General features: G+C 41.8%; 1 protein-coding gene across 5 annotated transcripts in view; it reads right to left on the reverse strand.

Moving 5' to 3' along the window:
- Positions 1–25,608, reverse strand: part of LOC115861121 (uncharacterized) — a 341,531-nt gene that overhangs the window by 240,681 nt on the left and 75,242 nt on the right. For all 5 annotated transcript variants that reach the window (XR_009558973.1, XR_011376722.1, XR_009558975.1 and 2 more), the window contains exon 2: positions 20,602–20,681. The gene's annotated coding sequence lies outside the window, so the exon portion shown is untranslated. The remainder of the gene's footprint in view (positions 1–20,601; positions 20,682–25,608) is intronic.

The following is a 25,608-nucleotide window of genomic DNA, read 5'->3' on the forward strand; positions in this document are numbered from 1 at the left end:
CAACATTTACATGGTTACATTAGAAGTCCCTAGGTAAATCTAATATGATGCTGCTCACCACCTTAACCACAATTTATTAGTTCACATCTGAGTACTTGACCCAACTGTGTCAATCAGAATATTTCCTCTTGGAAATTGGAAATAGGATTAAGACTCCCATCTCTGATGACTGCTCTCTAAATGGAGAAGACCTACTGGCAGTGATTATTTCCAATTCTATATGTGTTGTCTGCTGTTGTGTAAAATATTAACCCAAAACTTAGTTTCTAGGAATCAAGAATTCAGAAGGGGCTTAGCTGTATGGTTCTGGCTCAGAGTGTCTCCTGAGGTTACAGTCAGGATGTCGACTGGACCTGCAGCATCTGAAGGTTTGACTGGGGGTGAAGAATCCACTTCCAAGATGACTCACTCACATGCATGTTGGTGGGAGGCCTCAGTTCCTTACCACATGGACCTCTCCACAGGGCTATTGACATGACATGAAATGACATGATGTCCTCAGAACAAGTGATCCAGGAGAGAGAGCAGCAAGGAAGACACAATACCTTTTTGGTCCTAGCCTCAGCAGTTACAAACCGTCATCCTGCCACATTCTGTTCATTCAAAGCAAGCCACTAAGTCCAGCCCACACACAAGGGGAGGGGGATTAGGGTCCACCTTTTGAGGAAAGAATTGTGAAAGAATTGGAGGGCATATCTTCAAAACCCCCACAGAAGTATATATGCAGAGAGAAACAGAAGTGAGTAAATGAGAGAGAAGTCCGCTGGGTTTCCTGACTATAGCTCATTTCTGAGACCGGCTGCACTTGGATTTTATAAAACACCACTGTTTTTTTGTTTTTTTGTGTTTTTTTTGCAGTACGCGGGCCTTTCACTGTTGTGGCCTCTCCCGTTGCGGAGCACAGGCTCCGGACGTGCAGGCTTAGCGGCCATGGCTCATGGGCCCAGCCGCTCTGTGGCATGTGGGATCTTCCTGGACCGGGGCACGAACCCGTGTCCCCTGCATCGGCAGGCAGACTCTCAACCACTGTGCCACCAGGGAAGCCCACCACTGTATTTTTAAAGACAGATTTTCTTCCTTAAGTTATCTTGAGTTGGTTTTAACTACTTTTCAACCAACACAATCATACTCACTACATGGATTCCTCCAATTAAAAACTTTGATTCTTCTGATGATTCTGCTTCAGCTACTTTGCTCACTCACCCAGAGACCTGGGCACTGATTTTTCACAATGGAAAACCCCAAAGTCTTTTATCACTCTCCTAGATGATCCCACCTACCAAAAACTGAAATAACTATGGGTGCCCTTCTTCCAGTCCTGCCCCTGCCCTGTTCTGGATGCTGCCTAGTACTATAAGAAGAGAGAGAAGATAAAACAAGAAACCAGAATGGAAGATTCTCCAGAGCATGTTTGGTCTGGACAGTAAGTATACGGGATTTCTCTTTTTTTTCAATTTGTATTGGAGTACAGTTGATTTACAATGTTGTATTAGTTTCAGGTGTACGGCAAAGTGAATTATCCACTCCTTTTTAGATTCTTTTCCCATATAGGTCATTACAGAGTAATGAGAAGAGTTCCCTCTTCTATACAGCAGGTCCTTATTAGTTATCTATTTTATACATAGTAGTGTGTATATGTCCATCCCAATCTCCCAATTTATCCCTGTCCCCTTTTCCCCCCTGTAACCAACAGTTTGTTTTTTACATCTGTGACTCTATTTCTGTTAAGTCAATAAGTTCATTTGTACCATTTTTTTGGATTCCACGTATAAGTGATACATATGATATTTGTCTTTCTCTGTCTGACTTACTTCACTCAGTATGACAATCTCTAGGTCCATCCATGTTGCTGCAAATGGCATTATTTCATTCTTCTTTATGGCTGAGTAATATTCCATCGAGTATACAGGATTTCTGAGAAGGACATCTGCCTGAAAGTTTGAGTTCAAAGTCAACTGCTACTGAAGCCAACAAAAAAATTAATGTCTAATGAATGACCTTAGTCTTTTGCTACAACTTTCTCTCTTTACCCAGCCTCAACTATCTGGGCAATACTTCATAAAATACATTGCCCAGGAAAAGAAGGGGGTCTCCAAAATCTCCAACCAGAAAAAAATGATTAAAAAAATAGCAGTACATAACTGATATAAGAGCAAACCCTCCCCTATTACTTACCTGTCAAGGGGTTATAGGCCCTGTGGTGACAGATGAAGTAAATTGGAGATTAAGGCTTTGTTAGTGCTTGTTTTGTCCTGCCCAAGGCAGAGAGATGTTTCTGGTGGGTGCCAGGATTTTGGTGACTGGGGAGGTCCAGTACAGGATGGATTGGGAAAAACATCACACTCTTTCAAAGTGATTGAGAAATATTTCTCAAGACGGAAGGAAAGAAAAGGAACCAATATTCATAGATACCCTCTGTTGTGGTTGGCACTTTGCTAAGTACTTTTATAATTGCCCACAGACTTAGAGTGTGTATTCATAGTAGATCCTGGGGAGCACAACCAAGATCTCTTCAAAGCCAGTCAGCCCAGCTGGGAATACAGGCTACTGGAGGCTCACAGCTGTACCTCTTGCTAGAAACTGCCCTAAGTTATAGGGAACTACATCACCCAGTGTTATACACCATCCCAGGGGATGACATTGGGTTGATGATTGTTTGGATCAAGCGTTCAAAGGCTCAGCACCTCTCTCTCAATTTGGGACTCTGAAGGCTGTCCCAGCTCAAGTTCTCGTCCGAGTTCCAGAGGCCTCAGTTGCTACCATATTGTAGGTCAGCTTACCCCTCTGCCCACTTTCTTAAAAGTGTATCTCCCCAGTAAACCTCTCCTTGCAACTTTCCATCTCAGAGTTTTCTTCCAAGGATCCAACCTAAAGCAGTACTATTATCTCCATTATCCAGATGACAAAGCTGAACTTCAGAGAGCTTTATTGACATGACTGTGGTCTTATAGCTAATGCTGGAGCTCTGATTTGACCTGAGACTGTCTTATTCTAAAGTCATATTGTGGGCTTCCCTGGTGGCGCAGTGGTTGGGAATCCGCCTGCCAATGGAGGGGACATGGGTTCGAGCCCTGGTCTGGGAAGATCCCACGTGCCACGGAGCAACTAAGTCCGTGTGCCACAACTACTGAGCCTGCACTCTAGAGTCCGTGAGCCACAACTACTGAGCCCACGTGCCACAACTACTGAAGTCCATGCACCTAGAGCCCATGCTCCGCAACAAGAGAAGGCACTGCAATGAGGAGCCCACGCGCCCACTCGCCGCGACTAGAGGAAGCCCGCGCGCAGCAACGAAGACCCAATGCAGCCAAAAATAAATAAATAAAATAAAATAAATTCTACACATATATCATTGTAACAATGTATAAAAAAATAATAATGAAGTCATATTGTTCCCAGATGGAATTTCCACCAATCATACATTTAATATCTTTTTCCGTTTTTCAACTACTTTAGTGCCTAGAAGGGCATCCTAAAGATTTTACCTGAAAATTCTTACCATTTGCAACGGTTTGCCTACCTCATTGCAATAGTTAGTACAAATTTGGTTTGTGTATTAGTCTTAGTGTGTCTAGACAATGTGAACCTGTCTCTAACGGAATCCCATTTTAGGGGAATGGATAAGGCAGTTTGTCACTTTGAGGTCTTGCTTGAGAATCTGCCCACCACTACTGTAGCTGCTCCAGCTTTCTATGTCATTTTGCTTAGTACGCTATATGTTCCGCAGCTTTTCCAGCAAGACCAAAGCAAACCTCTGTGTTCTCAATTGCAGTAAGTTATCTCTGGGTACCTTAGGTAAACTAAGAAGGAGCAGCTCCAAAGCCGAAGAGGGAGACATGTGAAGAGGAATGTCCAGCTTCAAATTCTGCCAGCCCAGCCCATCAAGGTTGTAGGCAATGGGGATCAGGTCTAGTGGTGTCTGGGGAGCCATAGACACAATGAGAGTTGCATCTCCAGACTTTGAATTTCTAATGCAGTGACCAGCAGAGTGATTTATTAGACTGACCTCATGGATCTATATCAGACAAATCTCACCTTCACATTAGGATCAACAATCCCAGGAATTGCTTAATATTAGAGAAAAATATATACTTTTTATGGCTGCCTTTGTGAATCTCATACAACCAATGACAGAAAAATAGTTAAGTTTTCTGTAATAGAAGATGGAAAGAGATTCTCTGGTCTTATCTCCATTTTAAAGTCTCTTGATTCTTTCGGTTTATTTTTATTTTTAAATTACAAAAACTAATATGGCAATGGCCAATTGTACAATAAAGCAGAAGAATATAAACTAATAAGTAAAAGTTCTCTTTTAATTCTTTTCCAAAGCCACTCCTCCAAGATATTACCACCAGTAACAGTTTGAAGTATGGTCTTCCAGGCTTTTTTCCATGCTTTTTCAAACGTGCATATGTATATTACATACAAAAGTGGACATATGCACCTACACACACACACACACACACACACACATAGTTGTAACATAAATATGATTATGTTATACAAATTGTTCAGTATCTTGTTATTTAAAACAATGCAGTAGACTTTCTCATGTAATTAATGTAATCCAATATCACATAATTATTAACAACAATAATAATACTGGTGAGAAGTATACTGTGAATAGACACTGTTTCAAGCACTTTCCATCTATTAACACATTTACCCTCATGTTTGGTTTATAGATGAGAAAACTGGGGACCCTAGAGATGTTATTAAACTTGCCTAAGGGCACATAGTCAGTGAGTGAAAGAGTTGGGATTTGAATCCAGGCAGTTTGCCTCCAGAACACTGTTCTTATCATTGAGTCAGGGACATCTCTCTAATCAATCACATCAGGGAATTGTGAGAAGATGCCCTGTGTGCTCCTAAGGCAGGGGAGCTACTCATCGCAAAGCCTATCACCAAAGCCTGAGATTCCTAGATGCCCATTTCATAGAACTGGAAGCCTGAATGGATACCAGTTTCCTCTCAGTAGAGTTGGCATGCCACACATTGCAACAGGAAAGGTCCATGAGACTGAGTCTCAGAAATAAAAGCTGAGAAAAGATCCTAGTGCCTCCATTTATTGTAGTCTTTAAAGACAAGCAAACACATAAAAATTGGATGTTACTTTGGATTTTATTATGATTTGGAGAAGAAATGGAGTATAAGAAATTTTTAAGATTGAAAACACAGCGGGCATTTAGCAAATGGTGGGTGGATGGATGATGGATGGATGATGGATGGATGGATGGATGGTTGTTTGGATGGATGCAGGAATGAAAAAATGGACACATGAAAGAAACAAAGAGCAGCTGAAGAAGCTGGCTTGGGTCCTAGAAATGAGCCTGAGTCTTAACCCTTGAAACACTGCTTGTCCCTGGCCCACGTCCAGAATTCTGTTCCAGCAACCCTCGTGTATTTCTGATTTGGGAATTTGGTTTTGGTCCCACACAGGCTTCCTGACCACTGAGTCTCAAAGTCATTTTTCTTCCAGCCAGTCCCTGTTCTATCTTTCTCTTCTTTCCCGCTAAACTTCTTTCTGGTTTTCTTCTATTTCTTCAATCTTCCTTTATTACTTTTGTTCGATTTTCTTGTTTTCATTTAAAGTGTAGTATTTACTCAATATAACCAGTGAAATAATGCAAAAGATATACAAATGAGTGTCTCTTAATGCTCCCTTTCTATTCCTGCCTTTCTGAGATAACCAACATCAACAGCCTGGTGTACATTTTTCCACCTCTACTCACACTCATAAAAACATACACAAACATATAATCACATGTAGAAAAGGTCATTGAGGTATTCAAGTTCCAAAAACAGAATCATATTATACACCTTGCTTTACAACTCTTTTCTCCCTAAATATATCACAAAGACCCGTCCAGGTCAGTAGACCTAGATATAACTTATTTTTGTTGTTGTTGTTAAACTTGTTCTTTTAATAAATTACTACACAGTAAAATTGACCTTTTGGTGAGTATACGTTCTATGAATTTTAGCACATCTATGCATTCATATAACCACGGCCACAGTAAGGATATACAACATTTCCATCACCTTGGAAAGTTCCCTCATATTCCTTAGTAGTCACGTCCTCCTCCCACCCCTAATCCCTGGCAACCACTACTCTGTTTGCCAACATTACAGTTTATGGGAGGTCTTTGCATATTAGGAATATTAATACTTTTTCTGTCACCTGTGTTATAAAAAAAAAAATTCCACAGCCTATAGTTTGGCCTTTGATTTTGTTTTGTTCTTTTGCCATATGTTTGGTTTTGTTTTTAATGTAGTCAATGGGTCTATCTTTTTCTTTGTGGGTTCTGGGTTTACAATCTTGTTTGGTTGGAAAGTCATCCTCTATCCAAGTTTTTTTAACGTTTTAAACATTTTTCTCCCAATATTTATTTTCCTTAACATGTACAAACACCTTAAGAATTAACTATTATTATTTCCATTCCTCTCTTACAGATGAGGGGCCTGGGGCTTGGAGGGATGACGTCACCTGCCCAAAGATGCCCATAAAGGAAGGTGCAAAGCAGTGATTTGGACCCCAGTGGTCCCACACAGAGGCCAGGGGCTTAGCCTCCAAGCTTACCCCCTCCTTTATCATCTCCAAGTCAGAGGCCAAACTGTCCTTAGGGAGTATTGTCCTTGATCTTCTACACAGACTGAAAAAACAAATCTTTACAAATAAGTGACAAAGCAAAAGTGGTGGGAATAAGAGCCCACTGCTGCTCAGGGATGCACCCAGCATCTCTGATGTCAAAACCACAGCTTTGGAAGGTAACAGTGAGTATAGGAACTGTGCAAGGCCGGTGGGGAGAGAAGGGTAGTTATTTGCTTTGGAGTTTGGGGGAAACCATGTACACAATGGAAACAGCACAAAGTTTAGAATCAGACAGACCTGGGAGAACGCCTCTTACTAGCCTGAGTGAGCCAGGTCAGGTTACTTAATCTTTCTGAGCTCTAGCTCTCTCACCTATAAAATGGCAATAATAGTATCTGTCTCTCAGAGATGTTATGATCTTCAAAGAGACATCTGTCATGAGGCCTCGCATATAGTAGGTGATTATAAAATGTACTTTTCCCTGCCCTCTAATGCAAACACTGAGCCAAGCCCAAGAGAGGGCAGCCAATCTTGCCAACTACAATTTTCACAAGGATAAGGAAGCAGAGTTGTGAATCCAAAAAGCACAGGGACCAGTAGACCAAATAGGCATACAGCCTTTAGGCATAATATTACCTAATATTTACATAGTGCTTGCCATGTGCCCGGTACTTTGTCAACTCATTTAATCTTTGTGACAACCCTATAACCTAGGTACTATTATTATTCACACTTACGTTAAAGAAACTGAGTCACAGAGAGGTTAGTTAACTTGTTCAAGATCATATAGTCAGTAAATGGAAGAGCTGGGATTTGAACACAGGGAGTCTGGTTCCAGCATCTATACTCTAGCCAATGTGCCATGCTATGTACAGTATTCTATATTACATCATACTACACCACATCATACCACACCATACCGTACTATACCATATGTCTATCCAAAAGCAATACCAGAGACTCGTGATTAGCTAAGGATGATAAATTGAGTGAATTGGGGAAAATGGGCTAGCTGACGTATGAGCTGAGAATGAGAACTGGGTGTTGAGGTCTTCAGTAAACTCGAACAAAGATTATTCTGTGGCCTGCTATTCTGCTGAGAGTCTAAAGTGTGCCATTTCATTTCAAGCTATGTGAAAGACCACTCCTTCTGACAGCTTCCTCTGGAGTAGACCCAGCATCTGTCAGGGTGTTTTGTAAGCAAGCTGCAGAAATCAGCTCTAGCTAATTTAATAAAAAGGGAATTTAGTAGAAGGATTTATGGAGAAACTCAGAGAATTGAAGGAAAAACTGAATAACCAGAGAAAATGTGAATTGGAACCACTCTGCATGTCAAGGTATCAAGAACTAGTGACTAATCTCTTCTGGACCCCACCATGAAGATGAGTAGAGTCCAGACATTTCCCATCCCTGTTACTCTTCTCAAGATTCCAGAAAGAGGGCATCTGATTGGGCCAGCCTGGGGCTTGTGCCCACCTGTGGCCAGAGGAGGAAGTGGTATTAAGAAGTTGCTGCTGATAGCCCACATCGTCTTGCTCACCTGAGTTTGCCTGTAATTTTCGTAGACAGTTGCCAGCCCAGTTAACAGCATCTCATCTCAAGATCCTGAATCTCTCTTCTACTCTCAAACAACAGAGAGAGAAGTTGGAAGATTCCACCCGCCCCCCCATCCCTAGCCTCCAGGGGGATGGCTCTGAGGCATGTCTCAAGCAGGACTGGTCCTCTTCACCCAAAGTGGTAATCCACTCATTAGCATATCCTGTACTGGTTTTTGTCCCTTTCCTATTCTCATTTTCCCCTCTTTCTTAAAAGGTGCTTCTAAAATCACCTTCCAGGGACTTACCCGGTGGCGCAGTGGTTAAGAATCCGCCTGCCAATGCAGGGGACATGGGTTTGAGCCTTGGTCTGGGAAGATCCCACATGCCATGGAGCAACTAACCCTGTGTACCACAACTACTGAGCCTGCGCTCTAGAGCCTATGAGCCACAACTACTGCGCCCGTGTGCCACAACTACTGAAGCCCACGTGCCTAGAGCTCGTGCTCTGCCACAAGAGAAGCCACCGCAATGAGAAGCCCGTGCAACGCAATGAAGAGCAGCCCCCGCTAGCCGCAACTAGAGAAAGCCCGCGCACAGCAACGAAGACCCAATGCAGACAAAATAAAATAAATTTTAAAATAAAACAAAATAAAATAAAATCACCTTCCAAATAAACTACTTGCACTTGAGTCCTTTACCTAGGGTCTGTTTTGGCAGAAACCCAGATTAAGACAAATACCTCATTTGACAGTCCCATGATATGGTTTACAGTGCAGGGAAAGTAGTTTTCCCCCCAAAAAGCAGGGTGCTCTCACCAAGAGAAAAAAAGAAAACATGCTGGACAGAAAAACAAAAGATTCCCAGCTCAAGCAGGTAGATCTTAGCATTCTCTCTACAGAATCCCACTTTAGAATCATCACCCAAAGCTTTGTCTGCCCAACATAGTCAATGTGAATCAATTCCTCTTCAAAATCCTCAAGGCCAGAGCCGAGATACTCAGACAAAGGAAAGTCCTACTCAGACAATTTAATGCACAACGAGAAGGCCCTGGAGACCTGTAAATCAGGTAGCATTACTGTTGTCATGGACAATAAGTGGGAATGTATCTGTCCATCTCATCCTCTGTGATGAGTAGGTATAAAATTGCTCCTTGTCACCATGCAGACCCTTAGATCATTCTGCAGCATGTCCTGGGTACTTAGTAGGCTGGTGATTTTTCAGCCTGATAGCCCTCACTGATGGCCATTCAAAGCACAGAATACACTTAAGAATTCATGACAATAAGAAAAAGGCCATAAAATCAGGACCCAGGGGAGCAAACTCTGAAATCCTTAGGAATTCAGCAGGAATCTGTCTTGGCTCCTGACTGATTATTCAACACATAGAAGCTGAGGCTGCTAATGAGACTCCTGAAGAAGCCTCAGACCTATTCCAGAAAGTATTCAGAGTGCCCACTACTTACCTGCATCATATATGGCCTTTAGTGTGCAGAAATGTTAATGCCCCTTGCCCCAAAGAGCTCCATACAGACCTATAAACAAACAATTATGGCACCTGCAATATGCATTTATTCAATGAATATTTACTGAGTTATATTTATGTTATATTTATATTAATTTCTTGCTCACACATCTATGGGTAGTGGGCTTTGGCTGATCTAAGCTGAGTTGGATTCAGGTGTGCTGAACTTGTCTCTCCTTTTTTCTGGGATGAGCTGGACTCTTAGGGCATTTTTATCCTGTAGTAATGCCAAGAATGCAAGAAGGCCAGTCCAAATACACAAGTACCTTCCAACCCTGTGCCTGTATCATGTCCACTAACATCCCAACGGTCAGAGTAACAAGGTCAAGAGACAGGAAAGTGCACCCCACCCACCATGAGGCCATGACAAATGGATGAATACTATTACAAGGGAGATGAAAAATAGGGGGCAGGACTTCCCTGGTGGTGAAGTAGTTAAGAATTCACCTGCCAAGGTAGGGGACATGGGTTTGATCCCTGGTCCGGGAAGACCCCACATGCCACAGAGCAACTAAGCCCGTGCGCTGCAACTACTGAGCCTGTGCTCTAGAGACCGAGAGCCACAACTACTGAAGCCCGTGTGCCACAACTATTGAAGGCTGCGCACCTAGAGCCCGTGCTCCACAACAAGAGAAGCCACCGCAATGAGAAGCCTGTGCACTGCAACGAAGAGTTGCCCCCACTTGCTGCAACTAGAGAAAGCCCGCATGCGTCAACGAAGACCCAACGCGGCCAAAAATAATAAATAAAAAGGAAGAAAGAAAAATGGAGGGCCAATAATTCAATCATTGCAGCCTTAATGACAAGAAACAGGCAGCCTTGTGAAGATCAAAAGAAAGGAGCTCTGTATGGAACCATGCACAGATAACAGAAAGAGGGAACAGCTAGGATAAGGGCTAGAGAAACACACAAGATGGGCACCTAATCCAGTTTACAGAGGTCTATGTGGGCTTTCATATCTCATAAAGGTTTCTCCTACACTCCCTACCCTAATAAAGACCTACCCTCAAAGAGAATGAGACTGAGCTATAGATGTCCAACTGCTGGACAAAGGAATCCAAGGGCTAATATTCTGTTTCTTTTTCTTTATTCTGAGTCCACTGCCATACCTCGGATGACATTGGTGGCCATCAAAGAACAACTTCAAGCAAGGAAGAAAACAGTTTCAAGCAAGTGGCTGGAGCAGAAACCAGGCCACAGGAAATCAAGATTATAAGAACATGGTTCCTACCTAAAAAATGTGTAGATATTTACTCTGAAATTTACTAGAGATGAAAAATGAGAAAGAAAGAAGAGAGGGTAGAAGAATGTACCATTCCAACCTCAGGGCATTTGCACGTGCTTTTCCTTCTACCTGGAATGTTTTTCCACCAGATCTCCCAGAGCTTAATCCTCCTTATCATTCAGATCTCAATTCAACTGTCACCTCCTCAGAAAGACTTACCCTGACATCTCTCTCCCCATCTAAAACATCCCTGTCCCACCCCACATCACTCTCTAGCACAGACTATTTTCTTCATTGCATTTATTTATATCTGTATTTGTGTTTTAATTTTTGTTTGTTGACTTGCTTATTATCTGTCCTCCCCTCTAGAGTAGGTTTAAGTACTTTTTTTCTGTCTTGTTCACTGTGCCCCCACTGCCTTCAATGGTGCCAGGGACTTGTGTTCAAAATAGTTGTTGAATACATAAACTGATGGATGAATCAATGAATAACTTTGGAAATAGTGAAGAAGAGGAGAAAGTGGCAAGATAAAAGAGAATAATATAGAAAAAATGAGAAGTAATAGAAAAAAAGAATGTGGAAAAATTATGAAGAGCAAAGAAAGCAGGTAAGGAAAGAGGAAAAGAACTTCAGAAGGAAATTGCAGAGGGAACAAAAGAGTTAAAATCTGCAGCTGCTGTCCAGATGCTTGGTGTCTGAACAGGATGATCAAGGGGAATAGTACTGAACAGGGTCTTCCATCTCATCTCATCCCTTTATCCATCAAAATCTGACCGGGGGGCTTCTCTGGTGGCGCCGTGGTTAAGAATCCGCCCGCCAAAGCAGGGGACACAGGTTTGACCCTTGGTCTGGGAAGATCCCACATGCTGCAGAGCAACAAAGCCCGTGCGCCACAGCTACTGAGCCTGCACTCTAGAGCCCGTGAGCCACAACTCCTGAGCCCACGTGCTGCAACTATTGAAGCCCACGTGCCTAGAGCTTGTGCTCCACAACAAGAGAAGCCACCGCAAGGAGAAGCCCCCGCTTGCCCCAACTAGAGAAAGCCTGCATGCAGCAACGAAGACCCAACACAGCCAAAAATAAATAAATAAATAATTTTAAAAAAAATCTGACCAGGAAGCATCGAGTTGGAAATTGCTACACATTTTGCATTCTTCCTCTGTGCTGAGAACTGTTACAATAGCTCAGAACCAGCCCTACAGGAATAGAAACGTCCAAAGTCAATCTGTATCTTGTAAATAAATAATAACAAATCACCATGTTTGAATACACTCAGGAACTCCACTGTGCTGCAGTGACACTCTGGATTAGTCTCTTGGTGACAGCCCGGGAGCTTGAGGCCGAGAAGGTCCTAGCTGTTTGCCTAAATACCATCTCCCACTTTAATTCTGGCAAATTACTGCCTCCTCTCCATTTACTCTTTTTCTCTTTCTGAGATTCCTACTAGAATTCTAATTCTTAACTTTCCTCTTGTTTTCCAAAGATGTATCCCTCCCAAATGCTTTCTGGGACAGTTCACTGGCTGAATCCTTCAGTTCACTAATTTGTTCTCTAGCTGTATTCATTCTGCTGCCTAATTTACCCATTGACAATGTATTTTCCATTTTTTACAATATATTTTTCATGCCCCAGATTCCAAATGGTTCTTCAAAACTTCTTATTCCCAGTTTATGTTCCTAAGGTCTTTGTTTATTCCTATCAGGATATTGGTTTCCCTTATTTTTAAAAATTCTATCATTATTTCTGCTTCTTATGGCCTAGATTATGGAATTTGGTGTCTTGCTACATTTTCCTATGAACTCCTATTCCTTTGGAACTATCAGATACATTGGCTGTGATGAATAAAGGGAGGGAGTAGATGGGGTTGGTGGCAAAATCCTTGATCCTATTCTGTACTTCTCCTGGTAAACTAGGTTGTGGGGAGGATCTTTCAGGTCAGAGAGCCTGATGTAACAACTCATTCACAGTCCCTTTACTGGCCCTATCCCTATCCTCTTCTGGGAATGGACCAGATTCTAGGCTGCAGACAACACTGCTCTCCATTGGCTGCCACCCTCTGTTGGGATTATCTAGAGATCAGGCAGCTCACCAGCCATCCTTGCCATCAGCTTACCACCCCCATGGAACTCCAGCCCTGTCTTGTTATTATTCCACCTGCCTCAGGCTAGCACTGGGCTGAAGCACTGTTTCCCTGCCTGCAATAGCAAAGAGGGGACCAACTCTGACATTCTCACCCTGCCTACCTGCCATCTGTGGCACCTGGACCTCTCTGTACCTTTTCATACCGACACTCTATCACTTTCACGCTCTCCAAATGATCCCATAGCTTTAGTTGCTTTCTAGGATCCATAAATCTCTCTTACTTCTGCAACGTCTCCAGGATAAATTCAGGAAGGAGCCAGAAGTCTTTATCAATTCTCCATCTTGGCTAGTGTATTCTTCATTCATAGACTAACACACACACACACACACACACACACACACACCCCCCCCACACTCAATAAAGCATAATAGTTAGGACCTCATATAAGCATATTTGCAGGACAAATTCTCTTGAAACACTGCAACAATGAATAGACTTATCTTAAATTTTGATAGAAATTGTCCAAGTGCCTTCAAAACAGTGTACCGATTTGCACAGTCAATCTCAGTGCCAATTCCCCTGCAAAACTGTATACATTGGTGTTACCAAACATTTCAAGATTTGCAACAAAAATGTATAGAAAAAATGACATTGTTCTTTCAATGTGCTATACTTTAGAAATGAGAAAGATTGGGTGTTTTTCCATATGTATATTGTAGTATTTCTTACAACAGTTAGAAAGACGGCTTGACCTAAATATCATCTAAGTGATTTGTTAAATAATTTGTGGAATATTCAGCTTACAGAAAAAAAATAACAATGATGAATAAATATAAGGAAAAATACTCTATAATTAAAGAAGTATGAATTAAAACAATAAATATGACACCATTATTTTTTAACTTCATACCACTGGGAAAGATCTAAAAATTTAATAATTCCCATGGTTGGCAAAGTCCCAGTACTGCTTCTGCTAGCACTAATTCAAATAAAAGTGATGAGCTCTGTCATATGCTTTTGCCCCAAATCTTGCCTTTCCTACTTTTTAATCCCCTAAGTACTGAAAAGGTAGCATTAAAAATCCCTTTCTACCACCTATTTTCTTACTTTCTCTGAACTCAACACTCATAGTCCCTTAACTCTGGATGAGAAACAAGATAAAGGGAGAAAGAAATCAACTAGAATTCCACTAGCCAAAGTTTAGTCCTCCAAGCATTTGACACACAAGGGATCATCTAGTGTCTTAATTTGGTTCCCTTGAAAGCAGTAATAGTTGAGGACTTGAGTACTTATTTGGAATGTAACCCCTGGAAGCAACAGTAAGGGGTGGTGAGAATGAGGCAGGAAAAGGGTAAACGTCACAATGGCGCAGTTCTGAGCTGGTTAATGCTGTGGGCAGCTGGGACTCAACCCCACTGGTGACCCTTTGAGGAACAGTACTGCACCTCAGGATTGTCCCTATGAAGGACAGGTGGCAGGGGTCTTTGTTCGCTCTCTCCCATCCTCTATCCTTTGAGGGTTACCTCAGGGTTTGTTAACTTCCCTGTTCTTCCAGGCTGTCATGTGGCTTCAGAAAAATACACTGAGGTGTGAAGGAGGAGATAAGATACTAGCAGAATATTGCCAGCATCCACGGGAATGGTCCTCCAGCACCAACACTGAAATTAGAGGTGAGCCAAGCGCATGGAGCAGATGCACAAAATACATCTACCCAGTCTTTACTCTGGCCCTCTTGTCTTGTGGCTATGATTAAGGAGAAGCCCACGTTCCTCCAGCTCCTAAGAAGACCTTGCCTTTTCCAACACAGCTATTCCTAAGGTAGCTGAGAAAAACTTGGCTCAAGAAAAATACAAGTATCTCCAACCAAGACAAGAACCTTTGCTTGTTTCAGTTCCTGGAAAAGTCTTCTTGATCCCGGAGGATGAATCTCTTCTCTCCCTAACCCCAGGCCCCGAGTCTGAGGGCCCCAGCTGAAGTTCTGCTGAAATTACAAATATATGACCCAAATCTGTCAAAACCCCCTGTGTCTACAAAATAAGGTGCTGGAACTCAGGTCAAAGGCCCCTGATGTTCATCCATACTAAAGTCTTCCAGTTGCTAAAACCTTCTGCCTCCAAGAGCTGACCTTGGCCTTTGGGGCCCCATCAATAGCATCTGTTACCACATTGCTCTTTTTCCTCAAGTGCTAGTCCTTGTGTGGAAATTTTTTTCATTTCTTTTTATGCTTTCTTATTTTTTTCCCCCTTGTGTGGAATTTTTAAGACTTCCCAGCCAACTCTTTCTATGTTGAAAATTCAGGGACATCAGTCATGCCCTTTCCTCCCTATATGGATCCTAACCAATTTCAGGAAAAGATGCAAAGACCCAGAAGAGGATCAAGAGAAGAATGAGTTTTTAACTTAGCTGAGCTGGAGAGCATTACATGGCTCTCCTTACAAATCTGCGCTTTGAGACCAGTATGATCCAGATTTACCCACCTAGTTAGTTACAGGCTGAGAAGTTGGCACAAACACAGGAGAGGCTGCCTGATCTTCAAAAGGAGAAAGACATTCAATAAAAATAAGTAAATAAATTTTGAAAAAGAATATGAAGAAAAGAAAGTGTTAGAAAAAAATGAGATATTACCCTCAAGATCCTTTGCTTCTCTACCTTTCTCACTTGAAAAACTGAGAAACGTGTGTTTCAGTGACTGCTAGAACAATCCAGCAGCTACAGTGAAGACTAAATATCACTCTTCTGAAATGTCAAATGTTTAAATATGTTTAATAATAAAATTCCAATGTTATTAAACAAAAAAAATAAACGAAAGAGAAAGACATGCCAACCCTTGTTGTACCTGGGAGAAGGCAGGTCCAAAAGAGGAAGGAGGAGAGATGGAGAGAAGCAGGGAGAGACATAGAGAAGGAGAAAGAGAGTGGGGGGAGAGATGGAAGGAGGAAAACCACGGACAGAGAGAAGGAAGGATGGAAGCATGCCCACTGGTACACAGAACAAGGAGGTAAGCCAAGTCTTGCCCAACTGCATAAGCTTCCTCCCCACACTTATTAAAAAGCAGAAGAGTTAAGAGAACTACCTTCCTCGCTGGGCCAAAGTGGGGAGTAGAGAAAATAGGACTGGCTGCTAATTTCTTTTAGACCTTGAACTTATACTAGTAGGGAGATCTGCTACAGATGCTAAAGAGTATTACCAACATTAATTGAAGGTTTCACACACAGAGAAGATATTTGTGGAGTTTTGAAATACCAATAATCCCAGGTGTGAGGTCCCCAGTAACCTTTCTCCCATTGCACTCCTGCATTCATGGGAAATGATGCATGTTCCCTTTTGGAAAAACCTAAGCCTATCTGGACATCTCCAGGCATCTCTACCCACCCACCCCAACTCCGAGCACCAAAGGCTGCCTCTGAGAAATCATTATTTATTGCACGCCCATCCGTGGGGGAGATTTGTCACGGCTGCTGAAACACTTGTATTCTCTGCACATCTTCACTCCTTTGGGAACCCTGACCACAAAATAAGTTGATTTTAACTGTGTCTTGCAGGGAGTGCACCTATTTTTAGCAATTATCTTTGGAGTCACTGAAATAAAAGCTTCTGAAAATTAATGATTCTCACCAAGGTGTTGGCTTCTTTATATGCAGAGCTCAACTGCACAAGATTAAAGAAAAACCAGGCAGATGGTATTAAGCTAAGGGTGGTTTTTCCGAGAAGAGAATACAGAGAGGGAGATGGTACAGGATAAAGAAAAGAGCTATGGACGCAGGGTTAGGAAATCAGTCAAATCCTGTATGACCATAAGTAATTCACCCCCCCTTCTCTGACTCTCAGTTGTCTTTTTTTAATGGAGAAATTATATGTGAAGGAACAAAAATGAGTCTCCTTAAAAGGTGACCTCCAAACTCCTCTGAGAAGGAAACTGATCTATCTTTTCATAAGAACATATTTCAGTAGGTAGTTTGGCTTATAAAATAAGACATTCTAAACAAAACCAGGTTCATCTAGGGTAAGTAAAAAAGAGATAATTGAATTTTTTAATAAGAAATGAACAGGATTTTAGCATCAAGTAAGCTAATGGGAAGAAGGGAGAAATTCAAAGGAGAGAGGAAGGGATTTCAAGTAGGGTAGGGAACGGATGTTAGAAAATAAGAGACGACCAATAAAATATGAGTGGAGGTGATGTTTGTCATTTTCACAATGAAGCAGTGAAAAGCACATGCACAATTCTCTTTCACCATCAGCATTGAGAAGACTTCCTGTTCTCCTTAGAACCTACCGGAAGGCAGAGCACCATTAGCTTGGGCCCCTGAGAGACCGCATAGAGCTGAGCTCTGCATGGCAACGATACAACAGCAAGCCATGGTAAGGTGTAGAGGTTGGTTGTTTATGATAGTGTAACCTAGTTTCTTCTGGTTCTCCTTTCCTGCTTCTAGCGTAAGTCCCCCTAAGAAATTCTAGAAAAAAATGGGTTTTCTACCATATATGGGGTTTAAATTGGTGCCAGTCCCATTCTCACTCTTCACTGCTCTACTCTGTTTAGGGAGTAATGACTTCTGCAGATTGAATCCCCAGGCATCCCTTACCTGTTGGACAGAAGCAGCCAGTGGGAGGTGACAGCAAGAGCTCAGAGAGTGAGAGGAGACAGAACAGGGGGGTATTTACACCTGGCCCCCTACTAGGCTCTGGTTCAGCCCACCTACCACCACCACTCCTGGCTGGCTGGCCCCATCCCACATGTAGGGCTTTCAGGTTCCAGTAACACTGCTTCTCCCTCCATCCCTCCCCCACAGTGGTAATGGCTCCCCACTGTTGCTATTCCTGTGTGTTTCACCAACTCTTGTTGGCTCCTTCATCCTGCCCACACCTCTATAAAGAGAGGCTGTCATTCCTCTCCCCAGGGAACTCTGATGTTTACAAGGCCAACACCAATTTTATTTACACTTCAGAGGACGAGGTAAACCCAGTGTGCTGAAGGTTGTAGGAACACCCAAGCCGTTGACATCTGGCATACAAATAATGACTTCAAAAAATTGTATGAAAGTGACTAGAACGTAGGAAGCATGCTACACATATGGATCTGAATCAAAGGAATAAAGCTTTCATTTCAATGAGGCATCCTGGCACTTCACATCTGCCCATTGTACACTTACCTTGAAAGAGCTGACGGTCCTCAGTTGACTTAGGCTATAAATCGAGGAAACTGTCAGTACATCTTGAAACAAATCTCTTGTGGATTTTATCCTAGCTCTAACAGAGGCTCCTCAGGATGGGGTTGCAGGGAACTTGAGATGACTAAAGTCCTGGGGATGTTCTTTTTACCTCCCCTATAAGGTCTCCTAAATGGAGAGGGCAGATGTCCATCAGGACCCCTCCCTCCCTGCCCCCTGCCCCACAGAGAATGTGAAAATCTGAGAGCTTTTTTTTTTTCGGATAACTTATTGTTTTCCTAGATATCTCTTTTCTTAATTTTATTGGACTATAGTTGATTTACAATGTTGTGTTAGTTTCAGGTGTACAATAAAGTGATTCAGTTATATATATATACACATATTCATTCTTTTTCAGATTCTTTTCTCATACAGAGAAAAGAATATTATCACAGAATATCACAGAGTATTAGGTAGAGTTTCCTGGGCTGCACTGAGAGCTTTCTTTTCTTTCCTCACTCAAACACTGAGGCACCTACATTACGAGCGGGAAACATGGAATAGGAGTGGAAAAGCCAAAACGCTGTGATTTGATATAAGCATAAATTAGATTCCAAATTTTGTTTGATAAGGTAAGAGCAGACTTGAGGACCTAATCATTGTCAGTTTAACACAAGAACGGATGCCAAATATTAACATAGTTACTCAAAAATCAGTCCACAGGAAAATGGGAAACTGATGCTAATGGTAAGAGTGAGATATGTCGGTACACGAAGCAACTCCAGAGCTCACCATTCAAACAGAATAAGATGTGAATGATGCCCCCTGGAGGTGTGCAGTGCAGGCACTCATTCATCCAGAGTCTAGAAGACAACTCAGCAAAGATGAATCCTTGCAGTTCTTGGAAAACCCTGGTGGCTACTCCCATTCTTTCAAAGACATTCCCCTGTTTGTTTTAAAGGCATGGTCCTCTGAGCCAGCTTGTGATAGGCTGGGTTCTCCTTCTGTGAAGTAGGGAAATCTAACAGGAGTTGCCATACCTTCAGATGGGCCATCAGGCTAGGACTGTTTAGCGGAGTTAACTCAATCCTGCTGCTCCTGATGTGGCCAGACAGAGGGAAAGTGGAAAGTATTATCCTTGCTGACATAAGTGACTTTCTGATGGAATTTACAAATACACAATCTAATGTTTGGAACAACCCAGAACTCTCTTTGAACCCACGACTCAGATTATTAACTAGCTGCTGAGTATCAAGAGATAGAATAACGTAATGATAGAATAACATAAGGAGACAGAATAACATAATGTCTAAATAACACAGTAATGTCTAAGACCCAAGTGCTTGGGTGTCAATCACCAGTCTGTCACTTACTAGCTGGGTGATCACCTCACTTGGATGAATCACTTCACTCCCATGCCTCAGCCTCCCATGACTATAAAGTAGGGAGAATATGAGTACCTCCTTAAGATTGTTGTGTATGTTAAATGAGTTAGTATGTCTGGTGCCTAAAATAATGCATAGCACATAGTAAGAACCACCTAAGTGTTTGTTATTCTTATCTCTGCATGGCCCACAGGCAACACAAACTCAAGTGTTCAAATGGAAATCATCATTTCCTTTCCCTTCAAAACACATAAAATTTCTTCTAGGCATACTGAGTTACTGATCTCATAAATAATTTCACTATTTCCACCAGGACCAAAATTCAACATCTTAAGACTTCTCTGCCTTCTCCTCCTACCTCCCCACAACTGCTAACCAAATACAGCTAATTCTGTCTTTGATGCATCTTATAGTTGTTCTTCCCTCTCTGTAGCCTTCTACCATAGCCTCAGTTCAGACCTTGGACTGGACCACTGAAATGACTTCACAATTCATTTCCCTGTTTTCAGTTTCATCCTGAATCCTCATCTCCATCCCAAACCAATCCTTCACACCACCTCCGAAATCATCTCCCTAAAGCGCAGATCTGAGTGTGTGCGTTAGGCAGCTTAGGCTAGGCTATACTACCAAACCTAAGGGGCTTAATACAGTGAAGGTTTATTTCTCATTTACATAACAATCCAATGTGAGTTGTAGGGATCTTTGCAGGGACCCAGGCTGTTTCCATATTTTTAGCGATGCCATCTGCAGCTCATGGCCTTTTGGACAGCAGCATAGCCTCGACCAGTAGTTCTCAAACTTTGACCTCAGGATCCCTTTACAGTCTTAGAGAAATCTGTTTGTGTGTATTACAAGTAGCAAATTTTACCACATTAGAAATTAAAGTAGAATGTTTTTTTAATTTTAATCTATTTGTTCACTTAAAAATAACTAATTCATTACATGGTAATATAATAAAATATCTTTATGAAGAATAAAATAATAAAACAAATAAATATATAGAATAGTTTATTCCAAAACAAAACATTTAGCAAGAAGAGTGGTGTTATTTTGCATACTTTTTGCAAATCTTTTTAACATATGACTTAATAGAAAAGAGCTGGATTCTCTTACCTGCTTTTGCATTCAGTCTTCTGTGATATGTTGTTTTGGTTGAAGTAATACGGAAAATCCAGCCTCACGCAGATGTGTAACTGAAAAGAGAATAGTATTGTAACAATGTTTTCAGATAATTATGGATATTCTTCTTGAAACAATCCCCAAACTTGACAAGCGCTTATTTTCTTAAGCGTTATTTGCAATACAGACTATGAAATCCTATCAACGAACTTTTCATATTCTGTTACATTAAAATACATTGGTAAATCATATAGTTTGATGGGTCTTTTACTTGCATGCTTTTGCAACATCATGTATTGGTCATTTGGAAATTATTGGTTCACTGAGCTTTGCAGAACTTCCAAAAGGTGACGCATTTCATTATGCAACATTTTTTAAATTGCATCAGTTAATATCACCCATTTCATCAGAAATGTCTTTAAGAATTGGGAAGCTGTTGAGCTCATGGTGGGTGGCACATACACGTTTTTTGAAACTCTAATTTTCCCCTGGAGGATGAACTTGAGCATCTGCAATACTGTCAGTTGCCTTCCTTAAAGTTATAGACTCACTTCATTCATTCTCAGGAAATACCCATATCTGAATAACCATCATTTATCTGTCATTGTTCTTTCAAGTAAAAATGGTGTTACATTTAAAAAGCAGCTAGATCATTTTTTTAAAAACTGTACTTTCCAAATCAAAAATTTAGTAACTCGATAAGAAACTTCATCAAGGGGGGAAAAACATACGCCTAAGAACAGCCCAAGAAAATCTCGTAATAGGAGAACAATGATAGAGGACCACACATCACAACAGATTGTGAAACTGCAAGACTAAAACAGTAAGACACTAGCCCAGGAGTAGGCCAATGGATTAATAGAACACAATTTGAGTGCCCAGAAATGGACAGATCAGAATTCAGTGTATGGTAAATATGGAATTTCTCATTGATGAAGGCAAGAGGGGGTTATTCAATAAAAGGTGTTTTGTACAATTTTCTATTCATTCAGGAAAAAATTAAGTTAAATTCCAACCTTAAACCAGACAGAAAAATCAATTGAAACAGTATTAGAATCTAAATAGAAAAAATAAACATTAAATGTACCATAACACATTTACTTATTACAACAGCTCTACAAGATAGCTATTTGATCCCCGTTTTGAAGATGTAGAAACTCAGGCTCAGACAGATCAAACGGCTTACACAAGGTCACACAAGTCACATGCAGCAGTTCATAAGAGAATCACAGACACTTTTTCCTCCAAATGTCCCTATTAGGTGAACTCACTTTATATTTCTCTTTCAACCTAGCTCCTAACTTTTAGCAAATGATCTTCACCTTCAGCCCAGGACAGAGCCCAGACAGAGAACCTAATGAGACCTTAAGTTCAAGAGAAAATTCAGGTAAAGACCTCCAGTTTCACAACCTGGGTTCTACCCAGTGAGGGAGATGAACAGGTGCCATGGAGGAGAATGCTGGGGGGAATCTGAATTAGAACTAGTGGTCTTCTGGTGCTTTAACAGCATAGCTTGGTGATGTGGTAGAGACTGTCTTGCGGAAAGATGAGCAGGTACCTCCTAAAGACTGGTCGGGGGGTGGGGGTACTGCCTCCCAGCTCATTCCTTCTTTACAGAGAGTTTCTCCCATGGGGATGGAGGCTCAGTCATTGCACACTTCTCCCAACCATGGCCCAGGGCTGAGAGAGGAGCTCACAGATTACGGAAGGCAAATGACACAGCATCCAGTACCCAATGTGTTCAGTGCTGTATTAGGGTCTTCATGGGGTGCTATAGAGGACAGAGGTGTGCACAACTGACTCTCCCCGGCCCTGATCTCTACTGCCTTCCAGCTACCTCTAGTCACACTTAATTCTTCACATCCTCCCTCCCCTCACATTCTCTGTAACGTCCTCCAAGTCTAAGTCTACATCTCCCCCAATCTCCTTCAGACCTCACTATGTCCCCAATCCCTCCTAACTGCCTGTTTCTCTTAGTTCCCCTCCTAGTCCTGGATCACCTCCAAGCCCCTCTCTGTCTGCCCCCAGCACACACTGTGCTCCAGTCACTCCCCTGTGTTTCACATTCAAAACAGTATCCCCACCACCACGTCTCTTCCACCCTCTACCTAATTCACAGAAGAAAGAACCCCTTCAAGAAGGGCTCAGAAGGATATGTATGAGTTTTCCAGGCAGAAGAGCAGGAAACGAAATTCCAGGCAACACTAACATGGAGAGAACAAGGAAGCATCATAGTGCTCTGTGAACAGTAAACATTCGGAACAGCCTAAGTGAAGTGTCCACTGGCATGGACGATTGCGAGGCGGACACCAACCAGATTGTGAAGGATCTAGTATTCTGTGTTAACAGAAGTTGAACTTCATCCAATAGGAAATGGCTAGTCATTGAAAATGAGGTCCTGGAAGGCACCAGCCCTCTTTTCTACTGGATTTGTAAGATACAATATAAATCCACACCAATGGCCTCTCATCTTGAAAATGCTAAAGACAACAGGAGTCCACGACCCTCAGCTACAGGTTATTTCAAGTGATTTGGGATATCAGGTTGGTATTGCCTAGTAGTCTGTATTTTTGTAGTGAAGCTGGAGAGCCATACTGTCAAGCAGTGCCTTGCATGCTGCTCTCTGGATACTCTTGCTGGCTTCAGACCTTTCCTCCATGCTCCTCCCTAAGGCTAATGAGGACCTCAGCTCCTCTGCTCAGGATGACCTTACTCTCCATCACTGATCAATAGCAAACACTGCTCTCATATCCTGACATTTTGACCCCCATGGACATTTAAATTCTGACAAAGTTTTGAAAGCTTAGCAAACAGCATCCCTCTCTCTCAACCAATCTCCCTCTCAAACTCTCTTTTCCTCTCTCTCTCATTTGCTAGGTCTCACTTCCATCTATGTCTTTCTCTCTACATCTCTATTTCTATCTCTGTCTCTTTCGTCCTCCTCATATTCTGTTCCTCTCTCTCCTCTCTCTCTCTCTTTAATCTTTTTTTCTTTCATACAAGTGTGCACAGAACATTTTTCACAATTTCCTGTGAATAAGAAATAGAAAGCATCATTATTTTAATTCAGTTTGTGATGGGTTGATTTTTAAATTACTGGTATAAATAATCAATGCTAAATAAAACTGATAACAGTGAAAACCACAAAACACAACTTGTTACTGACTACAAATTGACAGAAGAATCAAATTTTGTTTTTTAAAAAAATTAGATTTGTATATTTTGACCCAGGAAAAAAATAGACTTAATAGAAATAAGGACTATTACACAAAGTAGAAGCCAGAATCAATAAAATTTGCTTGGATAATGCCTAGTCAATACATCAAATTTTGTTTCAAATTTTAAATGGAAAATAATTGATCCAAATGAAAATAATTTTAGTAAGAGTTAACATTTTTGGAAATGGTTTAACTGCTATGGAGAAAATTGATCAAGGGATTAAATTGGCTTAATGGAATTTACTGCGGAAAACACTTTCTGAATGGGGAGTCCATCTGAGTTGATATGATTCTAATTACAAGTCTTGGATTCAAAATGTTCTCAGGGTCAAAAGAGCAGGAACAAGTGTTCCCAAAGTCAAAACAGAGGGGTCAAAATGGTGAGGTCAAAACATCCAGTGGTATAGCAACAGATGTAAGGGGACACCATGCCAGGCAACTTCATATTGCCTCAAAACAGGGCTTTTAACCTTCTAAAAAATAAAATTAAAAACAAGAACAAAAACTGTACGACTGAAGGCATAAGCCAGTCACATAGAAACACATGAGCTCCTTAGGCATCTGGAATAGTAGCCAGAACAGAAAGTAACATGTGAGAATACGGAGAACAACATTTATAAAACGAGGATTATAGGAGAACTACTCATCGAGACGGTAGGATCAAGTAAGACAATCCCTAAAATACAGTCAACTTCAGACCTAGTAAGAGAGCAACAAACACTAGCTCTATACCAGTAGGAACAGTAGCAGTCATGGTAGTCATTGTCTTACTGATAGCATTATTTGAGAAACTACACAAAAGATTTACATGTCAGTCATAAAACTAGGTTCAATCTGAAACAGAGCAGGACCCTGTGGTCCTTCCCTGCCATGTCCTCCACTTGCCTTTTGTCTGTAGAAAAACTTTAGCCAAAGAATAATTTTAATCAGAGAAGTGGGAAAATACAGAAGTAAAGGAAAGCAGTCAAACAGGACATAATAATAATAGTTTAGTCATTAACAAAGTCAAGGACTTTTAATTCCTCCTCAAGGGCTATAGGTAATATTCTGAGCCCTATCCCGTGAGCTGTCTTATAGATACTGAAACCCCTACCAGGTGGAAGAAGTTAACTACAAGATGATCAGTCTGTAGCCATGACATAAGCTGCCACAATTCCGAGAATTGGCCTGAAGGAAATGGGAACAAACCGACCCTAGGACTGAAGATTAACTGTACTTAGAACAATCAAATGATGCTGATCAGACCACCGCAGGACCAATTCCAAGATGACTGTCAGAGCTGACTGCTGTTTCTGCATGGAGCCTCTTCCCTCCACCTTTCTACCCCTGAAACTCCCCTTTAAAAGCTCTTGCCCACTGATTGTCAGTGGGGATTCAGCCTTTGGACATGAGTTCAGCCTTCCCACCCCTCTCCACCCCCAGCTACTGGTCTCCAGAAGACAGCAAACTTTCCTTTCCACCAACCTCGCCTCTCAAGTGCTGGCTTTAGAGTGGCAAGCAGCCAGACCCCACTTTCGGTAACAGATTTAGAGAAACTTCTTATACTCCCTGCTCTCCTCCTGAAAACCACCTCCGACCATCCCCTGCTCCTCGTTTCCCAATGCCCGCCCTGGCGCACACAAACGCTCGTACACCCCGCCTCACGGAGTGTGCAGAGCTCTGCCCTGGTCCCTTTGCTCTGGCTGCTCTCCTTCCTGGAATGCCCCCTCTCTCATCCCCACCTGAAAAATATTCATGTGTCCTTCACAACCCAGATCAAAGGTCATTTCTTCTATGAATTTTC

Source organism: Globicephala melas, chromosome 15 (genome assembly GCF_963455315.2).
Source record: "Globicephala melas chromosome 15, mGloMel1.2, whole genome shotgun sequence".
NCBI lineage: Eukaryota > Metazoa > Chordata > Mammalia > Artiodactyla > Delphinidae > Globicephala > Globicephala melas.